We start from the raw sequence: 14,121 nt of genomic DNA on the forward strand, positions 1-14,121 counted from the left end.
CGTGTATTGCAAGGCCCTACTTTAAGCAGTTACAGTTTTGGAGCTCAGCCTGTTGTTCCTGACCGCTTTCTTCTGTTACTAGAAGCCAAAATAGCGAACCAATTAACATATTACCCATCAAAGCAAACAAGAGAGAGAGAGAGAGAGCGCGCGAGAGAGTGTCTAAGTCCACTATTTGAGTTCATCTGAGGTGCTTCTCTTGCTAGCATTCCTTTCCTTTTCCATAGCCAATGATGAGACTAAGCTCAGCATCCAGTTGTTTTGGAATTCAGTCTGATTCTTAATTTCAGGAATCTTCCATCCTGAAACTGGTCAAAATAAGGAGATGGAAAAGGAAGATGACTGTGATTAATTCCAGACACAGATCATATAAGTGCTGATGATGTAAAGTCTTGCACTTTGAAAGAGCACTTGGTTTTGATTTCAAAAAAGAGCATTTGTGGGTAACAGGAAACATCCCCCCCCCCCGCAAGAGTGAAATGAGGTCTCATTAGAAAAGAAAAGAAAATCCCAATTAAACTTCTAGAAAAGATGCAACAGCTGTATCTAACCACATGAGGGTGCTCTTAGATCTTGAAACTACTATTTTCAGTTTGTATAAGTTAAACTAAAAGAAGCAATTTCAGCTCTTAAGGGAAAACAAGAACCAATATTCTCTGGTATTCAGGGTTCTGATAGTGGATGTAATTGGTAGATGTAGCTCATCTGCAGCATTCAAATGTTAGGATTTACAGAATAGGGGAGGGATGATGAAAGGAGGGAATTGATTTTATTTTTTATATTTGGAAAAAATGTACAAATGCAGCCATTAAATATTGAATGCATTTATGTAAGCATGATGAGTATACATTTAGGATAAAATTTATTGGAGCCAAAATGCTGTGATTTTTGGAGTAAAAAACCCCCACCATGAATGGCTAGAGATTAAACCTGTCAAAAGTAATGTGATCTCAGCCCTGAATTTTCTTCACTTTGCATTGCTTCAATGGGCACAATAGGAAGAACAGGCTGTACAGTGGTTGTATTTCCATGCCTTGGAGGAATTCTCACTGCCCCTGCCCCTGCCACCGCTACCCCTTCCCACTTTCCAAGATAAAATATTCTCTGGAGACTCAGCTTTGTCAAATAGCAGGTACAGTGGTACCTGCTTCAGGTTACAGATGCTTCAGGTTACAGACGCTTCAGGTTACCGACTCTGCTAACCCAGAAATAGTACCTTGGGTCAGTGGCGTAGCGTGGGTTGTCAGCACCCGGGGCAAGGCAAGTAATTTGCGCCCCCTGTAGTGAGAGAGAGTGAGTGAGCCAGGTAGGGGCAGAGAGCTGTGAGTGCGAGCGCCCCCCCCAGATGTTGCGCCCGGTGCGGCCGGCCCCCCCTGCACCCCCCACGCAACGCCACTGCCTTGGGTTAAGAACTTTGCTTCAGGATGAGAACAGAAATTGTGCGGCGGCAGCAGGAGGCCCCATTAGCTAAAGTGGTACCTCAGGTTAAGAACAGTTTCAGGTTAAGAACGGACCTCCGGAACGAATTAAGTTCTTAACCTGAGGTACCACTGTATTTTAGATGGCAAACAGCTTTCTGTTTATAAGAACATACTTACGACCTAATTCAGGTGGTGGCATTGCAAGATTAGCCACATTTCAAAATCATAGGCATATGTAGCTTGTATGTTATTACATATAGGTTAAATATGCTAATGCTTTTGAAATATATCACCTCCTGGAAGTACTGTCACTGCTACCACTTGTAATATTGTCACATGCACCCAGAAAAGATGGGACCAGGATGTGACCAATTCCCAAAGGGTGTGCCCCTATAATACTCTCCAGCTATTTTGCTGTATTGTTAGTATTATGCTACCACAGTGCTGGCTCATACATTATAGCCCTAATATTCGAAAACCATTGCAAGGAAACAATTTGCTCATGAAATCCCTTGGAAGTGGAGCATGTTATAGGACATGTATAGAACAGGGAGAAATTATTTGAACATTGACTTATTTGGATCTATCCTAAGAAAAGATCAAAACAACCTGGTAGAAAGCAAAAACTGGTCTTGCTGAGACCTAGAATGCAGAAGAAACTGCTGACATTTTCAAATGTCTAGTCTCAATGTGGCATATTAGAGATGTGGTGCATCTTACTACAGCATCTGGGCCTTATGTAATCTTCCCAGCAGAGCAGAAAAAGCTCTCTTGCCTGTGAAATGCTTTAGTGGCTGTATTTTAGAGGGTTTGCTCATTCTTCAGGTATTTGAAACACCCCACATTACATGACAGTCAATAAATGACTTAGGCTGTAATTCTAAAAGCACTAGCAAGGGTGTAAGCCCCATTTGGTATTGTGGGATATACCTCTGAGTAAACGTGCATAAGTTTGCTCTGTTAGTATTTTATCTTGCTTTCTGTCCTTCCTCGCTTTTCATAGTTGTCTTGGCTGGACAAGCTTCATGTATTTTCACAATTGTTCCACTTTATGCCTATCTCTAAAGGATGGTGCAGTAATGCTGCATGTTGCTCAGTACACAATGAATTGAGCAAATGATACTTAACATTAAATAGTATTTGCCTGCAACGATTAAATTAAATAGCTGTGCCATATGTATACATCTTCCTATATTAATACATTGGTGGTGATTCCTTCTCTCTACTCGGAAACAAAGGCAAAGTATAGAAGATGCATAACAAATTGGAGCATTCATTAAAAAGGCATGTTCTTGTTGAGTATATTTCTTTTTCATTTATCTTTAACAGATAGATAGTAATAAAGCATCAAGCAGCACTTCAGACAAGTTTTTTCTGGATCCGGGTAGGATCCAGTTCTGAGAACCACTGCCTATTGAATTGCTAAAGAGATGCCAACAGATCCAGCAATGTTAGCAAAAAGGGATATACATAACTGGGTGCACACACTGGACCCATTAGCACCATGTGACCTCAATCTAGATGATCTAGATGATTCAGCAAATGAGAGTCTTTCTAATAGCCCACCTTCAAAGCTCCAGAACTACCACCTTGGAAACAGCATCATTTTAATCAGAGCAAGGGATGAAGCAGAAGCTGAAATGGTTTGCTGTTAGGATTTAAAATTTGTTTTGTTAGTCACTGTAATATGTGTGTGGGTGTATGTATTTATTTTCCATTTGCACTTTTTACACCTAGCTTCTCGGAATGTTTCACTGGATTTCATTTCCGTAGGCTTTGTCCCAACAAAGCCTCTGGGTGTTCAGGTGGTTGTTAAAATGGACTCAGTATACACTAGGTCATGGGTAGGCAAACTAAGACCCGGGGGCCGGATCCAGCCCAATCGCCTTCTAAATCCGGCCCAGGAATCAGCATGTTTTTACATGAGTAGAATGTGTGCTTTTATTTAAAATGCATCTCTGGGTTAGTTGTGGGGCATAGGAATTCGTTCATTTCCCCCCCCAAAAAAAAATATAGTCCGGCCCCCCACAAGGTCTGAGGGACAGTGGACTGGCCCCCTGCTGAAAAAGTTTGCTGACCGCTGCACTAGGTTGTTTTACTCCACTCTCTTCCCCATTCTTCCTTTCACAGCAGTGATCTTCTTGACTCATATTTCAGGATGCTAACAGAGTAAGCATCTTAAAGGTGGGTTCAGAGTTAGCATCTTGAAGAGGATGCTGTGGGCCAGTCCACCGTCCCTCAGGCCATGTGGTGGGCCGGACTATATTTTTTTTGGGGGGGGTGAACAAACACTGCCTGCTAATGTTTAGAAATATTATGACCATAGAACTTTTATCTGTTTCTGTGTCAAGTGAATGGATGAAACAGTTGATAAGCTGAAGAAAAGCCCTTTTTAAACCTGCCTGGCTTCTCTTCTAACCCCCCCCCCCCCCGTTTCAAGCAAGCAAATAGATCAATAAAAGGGATCTGACAAATCTCTCCTGAATAAAAATTCTTATTCATTATGAGAAAGCACTTGAAAACACATTAGTTGAGAATGCTATCCATACAATTTCGGAGCTTAACTCTACTTTGTGTGGAAGTTTGTGGGGTATTTATTTCTATTTAAAATTTACTGAGAAACATTAACTTTTTCTTTTGACAGTTTTAATTGAGCTCTCAACGGTCTTCTGCCCTCTCCTGCTGCCGAATCCTGTATTTCTAACACACTCTTTCTGCTACCCAATTATTTTTCCGCTGACAGTGATGAGTATGCATCTTTCTTATTTTGCCAGGACTTCTTAACCTTGAAATCTCTTTTGATAGCACAAACCTTCTCCCTCTCCGCCAACTGTTAGAGAAATGGGATAAACACAAGTTCAGTCCTGCTGTGAAGGCTTTCTGAGCTTGCTGACTCGCTGAGGCTTAACCTCCTTATGTTTGCACAGGGTTTTTCCAACTTTCAACTTCCTTCCTTTTGTCTAACTCATTACTGTTCAGGAGTCAATATTTTCTTTTCTATGTAGGTTTTGCGTCTGGATTTAATAACAGATTACAATAAAATATTTTACTAAGCACCTGGTACCACGTCTCCTAACAGAAAACTCAGGTGGTAAGTGCTGATAGGACTGTAGCTAAAACTGGACTAATCAGAAAAGGAGGTTCTAGTATGTTTGGGGAAACCCAAAGTAATACTTAGCAAAAAAAACTTAAGGGAGGGCAGCACCTCCCCTGACAGTCCAGTGGAGATGGTACATACTTAGTGTTCGCAGAATGCAGTGTGTCTTGGAAATAAAATCAGAAAACTTCATTTGGAACAGGAGAGTTCCTGTTCATTTAGGTCCCCCCCCCCCAATTTTTGTACAGCAGTACCTCTGGTTGTGAACGCCTCTGGTTGTGCACGCTCTGGGTTACGAGCTCCACTAACCTGGAAGTAGCTGCTCCTGGTTGCGAACTTTGCCCCAGGATGTGAGCAGAAATCACGCACCAGAGGTGCAATTAGTGAAAGCGTGCCTCATGTTATGAACAGTTTCCGGTTACAAACAGACCTCCGGAATGGATTCCGTTTGTAACCAGAGGTACCACTGTATATGAAACAATAGCATAGGAAGCAAAGTGTCATATCCCTCAGCTGGGATTTAGAATCTTTGTTGGTGGGCTTACCATGGCTACAGGATCTAGCAAACAGTTTATTCTTGCATGTCTCTACAAGGCCACGAAAACATTTTGTAGGTAGTTGACCTTGGGAAGTAAGATCAGTTTCGCATTTGAGGCCATATAACTTAGTCCTGCAGGCTGAAGCCTCACTGCATTTCTATACGGGTTGGACAATTCACTTCTGTGCTGTCGCCCATATGACGTTCTGTATTCAATGTAGTAATTTATAACAGATAATGCTATCAATAAACAAGCAATCATATTTGTGCAATATCAATCAACTGAAGTAAAGCGCTAACTGACAGGCTAGTTTGTAAGATTATCTTCAGCTTAAAGATATAGTAACACATGTCATCACAACATTGATGAATCCTGCCCCAATGTCCTCAGCTACAGTAAAGCCTGAATCTTGGGGATCACCTGCTCTTGATTTGATTTAATTGCCAGCATAATTGTTTACAGATCAGATTTAGCAACACTCTGGTCTAATTTTTTTTGAGATACAACAGCCATTTTGTTCTCAAGTCCCCTTGCTGAGATAGAGGGAGATTTTTATTATTTTTACGGGGATTGAGATAAAGTTTTAGTTTTTTCTTTTTTCCAGATTCGACTCCTTTTCTTATTTTTGACTGCTTTACTTATTGCCTGATCTACCAATAAAAGTATCCCAATGAAGTGCAAAAGCAAAGTTAGATGGCAAATTTCAGCACTCACAGGGAAGACCTCAAGTCTCAGACAACCAGCACAAGAGCTGACGTCATCTCTCTCCCCCCCCCCCATTTATTGATTTATATTTGGCTGTTGGTGCTGCTGTGCCTTGTTGATGTGCTACAAATGTTAAATGATGGTAGGTTCAGAATACAAATACATCATTTTGTTTCTAACATTTTTTTGCTGCTGCTTTAGAAACCTGGGTGTAAGTGCCTTAACAAAAACACACATTAAGCCCTTTTGTGAGTGTAACTGGCTTTCAACACCATACTGCTTATGAATTCATATTTTGTTGTTTCATGCATGCCTGAATTACAAAGATTGGATTATACAACAACCCATTGAAGCTATAAAGAGTTTCCATACAGACATGTAGAAAAAAGGTGTTAAAACAGAGCTTTACCAGGTACTCTCTATACATTTTTGGTTTTAGCATTAAAAAAATAATAGTACAGCTATGTACAGAGTGATTCCTAAGAAGGTAATGCCGCTGCCTCAGAATTTGAAGTCTCTATAGCCCTGGTTTTAATTATTTGTATTCACTATTCCTATCTTCATAACTCTCCACCTTTAAGGCTTTCTAAGGCATGAGAGCTGACACTAAGTGGAGCTCTCCATTAAAATTTAGGGAGCAATACTAAGCATTGGAAGCCAGTGTAATTTACAGCGCCTTACATTAAGCTGGCATAAAGTACACCAGAGCCAAAATCTGTTTAGTAGTGGGGCTACTGCTGGCTGAGACAACCGAAGCCTACGGGGAGGAAACAAGCCTTTAAAATAGAGTTTGACCTACACCATCCTTTGTGCTAGTGCACCTTCCTCAGGATTGCTGGGTCGTGTGACCAAGCTGATCAATGTTAAGATCTAGAGTCAGTCTGTCCTGCCTTGTCCCTGTTCCTCCCCTTGAACACCCAATTTTCAGGGCTCACAGTCCCATAACTTCTGCTGGTTTGCCCTGGCTAAATCAGGATGGGGGAGTTATGCTGGCATATTTAAAATAACTATTTTAAAATTCAAATTTTGGGGTAGATTAAAACATTTGCAGATTGACATAGAAATAGAACGAAATGCACTTATGAGTGGAAACATGCAAAGTAACATGACATGGAAATGCTGTTTTATCCATCTATACTTAGAAAATAATCAAGGTAAAAAAATAGCTGTTGAGCATTGTTCTTGTATTTTTGCTTGTGTGCCGTTGTGTTTTCCGGCCATATTTGCCCCATTACTGTAGACTTGAGCTCTACAATTACTGAGAGGAATAGCATGTTCTTTCGAGGTATCGGTTATCAACTGAGCAATTTCTTCCCCTCTTTTGTTGCTACAATCTACAGACTTGGGAAATCTTACTGGAATCTCATGCTGCGTTTCTTTTAAACGTACATACCTCATAAGAAATGTTGTTCAATGTGGGAAGAATCTGGTGTGGAATCTACTATTATTGCAAAGTACTTTGCAGATTGCCTCTCAAGCAAAATGTGTTGTTTCTCAAGATTCAAACTTGATTGCCGCTGTCTTTTGGGAATGTTTTAGGCGGAGGAATGTGACTGTTTGTAATATACTCTTTTAATTTCCTTGTGATGAGATGGAATCTCAGTGGTGATACATCCAATGTCAAGGCCTACATTGTGATCACTCCTCTAATCTTCCAAATTTACTTCCATATGTGTCTGTATGTCTGTTTCTTTCTGTCTTCCGTTTCCTGCATCTGCCCCTTCATCAAAATACTGTATATGATTAACCAAATCAGCTGCTCCTCATATGGTGGTGAGGTTTCCAACAGTTTCCTCTTGCTTCAATTCTATAGGTGAGTTCATTGAAAAAAATGTTTTGATGCCACACTTAATCCACATGGAAAGAGTGTTGACCCCCCCTCCCCCTTTTCATTTTTCTTGTATTTTCTTTGCTGGCCTCCTAATTCATGAGAATACATTTTGGAGAGATGATTTATAAATGAATATTTTTATATCTTTAAAAAAGGGGGAAAGATAAAAAGACAAATATTATATACTAATAATTTAGTAGTAGTAGAAGTAGTGGTAGCAGATTAGTAGTAATATTTCTGTACTTTAGTATTCAAAATTCTACTATATCTGGTACATTAGTACCAAATGTGGCAATGCTGCATTAGACTCTGTCATAAAATAGTACTGAAGCAGTTGCCATGGTGATATAGAATCGGAAAGTAGTGGGTAAATATGACCCCACTTATCCATTTAAGGGTTAAATCACACTGATAAAGTGATGCTATTTTGAAAGTAAGTGATGTTATTCATTATACCACTACATTTCTCAGCACTACATAATATTATGGATCATAATTTTTATGAAGTATGACATATAAAGCTCACACAAAACTAGCATCTAAGACCTTAAGGCAAAAATGCAGATGTGGAGTGTTGTAGGGATACAGTAGTGAGGGATTTCCTATGTAAATTCAAATACATTTAATACTTTGATTTTTAGAGGAGCCAACCACCTACCTAATGATTTGCTCCTAAACAGGAGTGGAAAATTCTGAGAGTTGTTTTGCCCACTGTTGCCAGTTTATTTATACGGGACAAAATTAAGGGGGACACTGCTGGGATGTGACCAAAGCTGCTGCCTTCCTCTATAGTAAAATATTACATGCTGTAACTGATCTCCCTTTAATAAAAAAATTAAAAAATTGTCCAGTAGCACCTTAGAGACCAACTAAGTCTGTTCTGGGTATAAGTTTTTGTGTGCATGCACACTTCTTCGTGTGTATCTGAAGACGTGTGCATGCACACGAAAGCTTATACCCAGAACAAACTTAGTTGGTCTCTAAGGTGCTACTGGACAATTTTTTAATTTTTTTTATTTCGATTGCGTCAGACCAACCCAGCTACCTACCTGAATCTGATCTCCCTTTGTTCAACTTTAAAACTGTTCTCCGGGCTTCACCATTCCTTCTGTCAGTCTCAGCTTTATTTGTAAGCAAAATTTTAAATATAAGTAAAAATTGCAGCACCTAGCTGTGCTCACTTGACCAAAACAACAACAATGCTGCAAGAGCTCCCTTCAAACTTTGCAGCTTGTTGCAAGTTGGCCAGAATAACTTGAGTTGTGCAACACTGTTTCTCAAGTTAACCAATATTTCCAATTTAACGACACTTTTTGTCAGAAAATGTCCAAATCAAAATACAGTGGTACCTTGGGTCAAGTACTTAATTCATTCCAGAGGTCTGTTCTTAACCTGAAACTGTTCTTAACCTGAAGCACCACTTTAGCTAATGGGGTCTTCTGTGGCTGCTGTGCCTCTGGAGCACGATTTCTGTTCTCATCCTGAAGCAAAGTTCTTAACTTGAGGTAATATTTCTGGGTTAGCGGAGTCTGTAACCTGAAGTGTCTGTAACCTGAAGCATATGTAACCCGAGCAGGAGGCCCCAGAGATGAATAATGTTCCAGTAAGTATAAATATCTTTGGTGGGGTTTTCTTTTGGTAGAGTGGGGTTTTTTGTTTTTGCTTTTATCAAGACCTTTACAAATATAATTTGAATCAGTGCAAATATCAACTATCTCCTGATTCTTAGGAGAGTTGTTTAGGAAAAATAATTTTGCCAGACGTAGTCTGTTCTTCATCTGTTCAAGATACTGGGGGCAATGAGTTGCTTTGCCCTCCTTTTCCTTGAAGGCGGGCTGATGTCAGTGCTGACACCCGCTGCCCTTTCGCCAGCAGATGGCAGTCCCTTCAGTAGGTGGAGCACGTCACCTTCAAGAGAGACTAGGCAAGCCCGCCTTCTCAGATCTTTCCCTGAAACTTTAGTATCGCCTCTCTGGATTGGCTGAAAGAAGTGGGGCACTTGGCAGAAGAGAAAGCGGGGGGGGGGGGGGGACGGGACGACGTGTCATGGCATTTTATGTAGGATTACATAAAATGTAAATGCTAGTCTTCACACTACAGTGGTACCTCGGGTTAAGTACTTAATTCGTTCCGGAGGTCCGTTCTTAACCTGAAACTGTTCTTAACCTGAAGCACCACTTTAGCTAATGGGGCCTCCTGCTGCCGCCGCGCCACCAGAGCATGATTTCTGTTCTCATCCTGAAGCAAAGTTCTTAACCCGAGGTAATATTTCTGGGTTAGCAGAGTCTGTAACCTGAAGCGTATGTAACCCGAGGTACCACTGTATATGCAAACATTTTCTGAGGTCCCAGGGAATTTTTTGCTATCGGGCCCCCTTTTAGACCCTGTGCAAGGGTACAGTGTACCCGTTGCACCTCCCTCTCCTGGGCCCTGGGCACTGTGCTCCTCTGCCACTCATGCTTCCACACTGTCAGGAACTAACCCATAGCCTGGTTTCATGTGATGTCTAAATCTAGGTTGATGGTTTCCTTCTATGCAGTCAAGCCCTGAGCTTGTAACCAAGATTTATTCTTGTCATACCACTCATGCTTTATTTGTGGGGAGCAAACCATGAGTCCAGGATTAGATGTAAGGTTGAGCCAGACCAGCTGCAGGAGTGGGGAGGAATACCCACGATTTCAGTAGCTTGCAGCACCACGTTTAGTTTAACGTGGCATATGAAGCAGGCCAATACGTGTGCTTTCAGTTGCTCCTTTTTGCAAGAAGGAAAGACTGCTGTGGCAATTCTGTGCACGTGGCTGTGCAAAAAACATCATGAATACACATTGGGGGGCTTATTTAACGTCACTGCAAACCAGTGTCATCTTGACTTCACTTCAGTCTGTGTGTGGTTCTTGGGAGGGCTTGTTGCCAGGTCATTTTGCACCACTCCCCCCTACCCCCCCTCTTCTTGCTGTATTGGAGATGTGACCCTGGATAGAACAGACAGAACAGTTTGCAGCTTTCTCATTTTATAAAGCTCTGTGTTTGGGTGTGTGCGTGTGGTTTTCGGTTGAAGTGCCTAAAGCTCAGGAGCTTGCGTGCTCTTAGCAACTAAAATGGGTGCAAAGTCTCTTTTGCCTTTTTCATTGCACTTTTGAAAGGCCCAGCTCGCTGGTGAATTATATCAAACCTTCAGTAACATCAAACCATTTTACCAATATGGGTTGTTGTTGTTGTTGTTGTTGTTGTTGTTGTTGTTGTTGTTGTTGTTGTTGTTGTTTTGTGTGTGTGTGTGTGTGTTGGGGGGGAGAAATCAGGTGTTCCTTTTCATATCAGTGGGGAAAAAAATACTATGATTTAGATTATTAATTCACCACACCTATATTACAATGTATAGTGTGGCCTGGGAAAGCAGCTCTTGCCAGCTCATATTGTGAATTAGCCCATAGACTCTACTTCACACCACAAGGTGTTGGAGTAGAAGTGGCCCATAGAGGCAGGAGTGGGGTAACTGAGGAAGACTGAAGCAGGAAAAGTTAATGGTATTATGACTAACCTCAGAGAGGATGTTTGGTATTCAATATACATTAATTTAGGCCTGGCAATTGCCTATTTATTGATAGAGGAAGACAAGCCAAACGTCAAGGTATGTAGAAGATTTGTGACTGAATCTCTTGACACTTTTCCAATGAAACACAGCCAAGGGAGGCTGCCAAGTGGACTGGAGCCGATGTACAGCTCAGACGATGAGGTTGGGCAGACTTCATGGTGCTTAGAAGCTGTGAATAACGAGGAAGCAAGCTTGTGCTTTTTCACTTTACCCATTGGATGTGCTTGTCCCGTGCTCTTGTCCTCACCCCCATTTGGGGCTGGCTTTGGGCTTGAGGGGGGTCTAGGGCAGTGGCTTTCCCTGTCAATGGTCCTAGCAGCCTTGTTTGGCTGGAATGGCAGTGCTCCAAGCTAGGGCTGGGCAATATATCAATATATTGTCCAAAACTGGTTTGAAGTCCATATTATGATATTGGTTTCATAATTATTTACCTGGTGATATAGCATAACTCATGATTGTGTGTGTGTGTGTGTGTGTGTGTGTGTGTGTGTGCGTGCGTGCGCGCGTGCGCGTGTGCACACACACCATGCAAAAATCACAGTGCAGGAAAAGCTGTGAAGCCAGCCAATGCCTCTACATCTTCCTCAACCTCTTCCTCAACCTCGGCCCTCCAGATTTTTTTGAGACTACAATTCCCATCATCCCTGACCGCTGGTCCTGCTAGCTAGGGATCATGGGAGTTGTAGGCCAAAAACATCTGGGGAGCTGAGGTTGAGGAAGCCTGTTTTACATAGTTCCATCCTTATTTCAGACATTGCGATATATCGGTATAATCGTTATGTTTAGTTGGTGATATATCACAATGTTGAAAAACAGATATCGCCCAGCCCTACTCCAAGCAAGAGTTGTTGGTTTCTCACAGTGTCCCAGAATAATGCAAAGCTGCAGGTATTGCTGGGAGTTAAAACAGAGCTTAGATACGGCTGTTCAGGGTTAGGAGGGCCGAGAGCAGGCATAGAAGTAGGCTTTGACAGGTGCTGTGGCCCTGGCACCTGCTCAAGAGTGCCAGGTGCTGGCCCTGCTGCCCCCCCATAAGTGTACAGGCTTTGAGCTTTGAGGGCTCCCTCGCCAATCTTCTTCTCAACCTGCAGATGCCAGGAGATGTTGCAGCGTGTAGATTAGGAGTAGAGCTGGCCAACATGATTCTGCTGCTCCCGCCACACATTGGCTAATATATGGCGGAGGCTTTTGCTCAAGCTCCCCATTGTGTAGAAGGAGTGAAGTTTTAATCGGCTTTAAAACTATTGATCACACGCACTAACCCATGGGATAGGATTTCAGTGCCACTCTGCCTTTTATTCCTTTTTAAAAATGTAAAGCGGATTGCCTCCCTTGCTTCTTTCGTTAGCGCAGCTTCCCTTTTTGGAAGCCGAAGTGCATGGCTTGCCTCCTTGTTTGATGAGCCCTGCTATCACAGACCACTTGGCAACAATTAAACTGGTACTCACCAGACCCCTCAAGCCTGCTTTTCTGTTACAAGCACATGGAATCTGGCACGCTGCTTTCTGAAATATTGTTAGAGCAGATAGCCAGCTGGTAACTGGACTGTAATAGGGTAGGGAGTTTCGTTATAGCTAACCTCTGAAAGTTAATGCTCATCTGTGTAGAACTTGGAGGGAGGAAGAAGAAACTCCTTCCATTTTTAATGTTCCGAGCAAATACTCCTTTCAGTATTGTCCTGTTGTCTTTTATTTCCTCTTGTTTGCCTGTTCTTCTTAGGAGATAGTGTACATTCAGACCTGCTTTGGGTTGTTCTTTTTGGTAGTGTGTACACAACTGCTTCTTTTAACCTGGTTTCTATAGAAGACAAGATCATTTTTTTAAATCTATTTATTTTTACAGTATGCTTCAACACTCTTAAAACATTATCCATCAAAATTAGTGAAATTAAATGTTTGGAGAACATCAAATTAAGTGTTAAAAGTTGTAGCAGTGCAATTTATGGTCTTTGTCTACATTTTCTATGGACATCTATATCATTAAAAAGTTGTTAGCCATCATAATGTAGAACGGAAGGGTTAAATAAACTGCTGCTAAACAATCATCCCAAATCTAGACTGATGCAGTCATTTAAAATATATTTTAAAGCCACAAAGGTATTGGGTGAATTTTGGAAGCAATGTTTCACAGGTGTGTCATTTGCTATATCATTTTATTTATATTTCCCCAAGGCATTTAGAAGTAATTATTTTGCCATGTAACGTGACTTATTTAGAACAGCTTTGCAGAATATTCAAACCCTATTGTTTGTGATGATTTAAAATACTAGTTTAGTTATCTGAGGAAAGATTAGCAACATTAGGGAGTGGTGAAGGAAATTCTGGAAAGCAACATGACATTATTTACTTCTTCTTGGAAGAAAGGGCTGGTGATATCCGAAACGGAGCAAAAAAATTATTATGCACCAAAATAGACTTGCATTTTTTAAAAAATACATCTGTTTAATTGCACCCTTAAGAATGCATTTGACTGCTTTTAGCATAACTTTGATAACTGATTTCTCTCCAGTAAAGCATCTAGTAATATCTCCCTCTCATTCCAGTGTAACATGTGCACAAGCCCATCAGTGTGCACTAACTTTAGATACAATTCTGGACCAAAGAAAATGGGTGAATGATTAGCATCCGCTTTCCATGTCTTAGTAGCATGCAAATGTAAAACTTGCTCATATTCCCCCATACAGCAGGGATAGGAGAATCATTTCTGACCGTTGGGTATTTGGGGTGGGAGTGATGAGAGCTGGAGTCCAAAAACACCTGGAGGGCCACAGGTTCCCCATTCGTGATAGAGTTGTATGAGCTGTACCTTGAAAGGGGACATATGCTTGTGAGCTGTACCATCATTGGGAGTGCATGCATCTCTTTGCAAAGGTCGTTTGTACAATGCCCCAAACCGTGGCTCTGGAGATATTCTAAACAAGCTCTAAGACCAGATAA

The 14,121-nt window shown here is 41.4% G+C and overlaps 1 protein-coding gene across 5 annotated transcripts in view; it reads left to right on the forward strand.

Annotated features, from left to right (window-relative positions):
- SLC66A2 (solute carrier family 66 member 2) overlaps positions 1-14,121 on the forward strand; it is a 59,348-nt gene that overhangs the window by 25,235 nt on the left and 19,992 nt on the right. The gene's annotated exons all lie outside the window — the stretch shown is intronic.

The sequence above is a fragment of the Podarcis filfolensis genome, assembly GCF_964270895.1.
Source record: "Podarcis filfolensis genome assembly, chromosome: 7".
Taxonomy (NCBI): Eukaryota; Metazoa; Chordata; class Lepidosauria; order Squamata; family Lacertidae; genus Podarcis; species Podarcis filfolensis.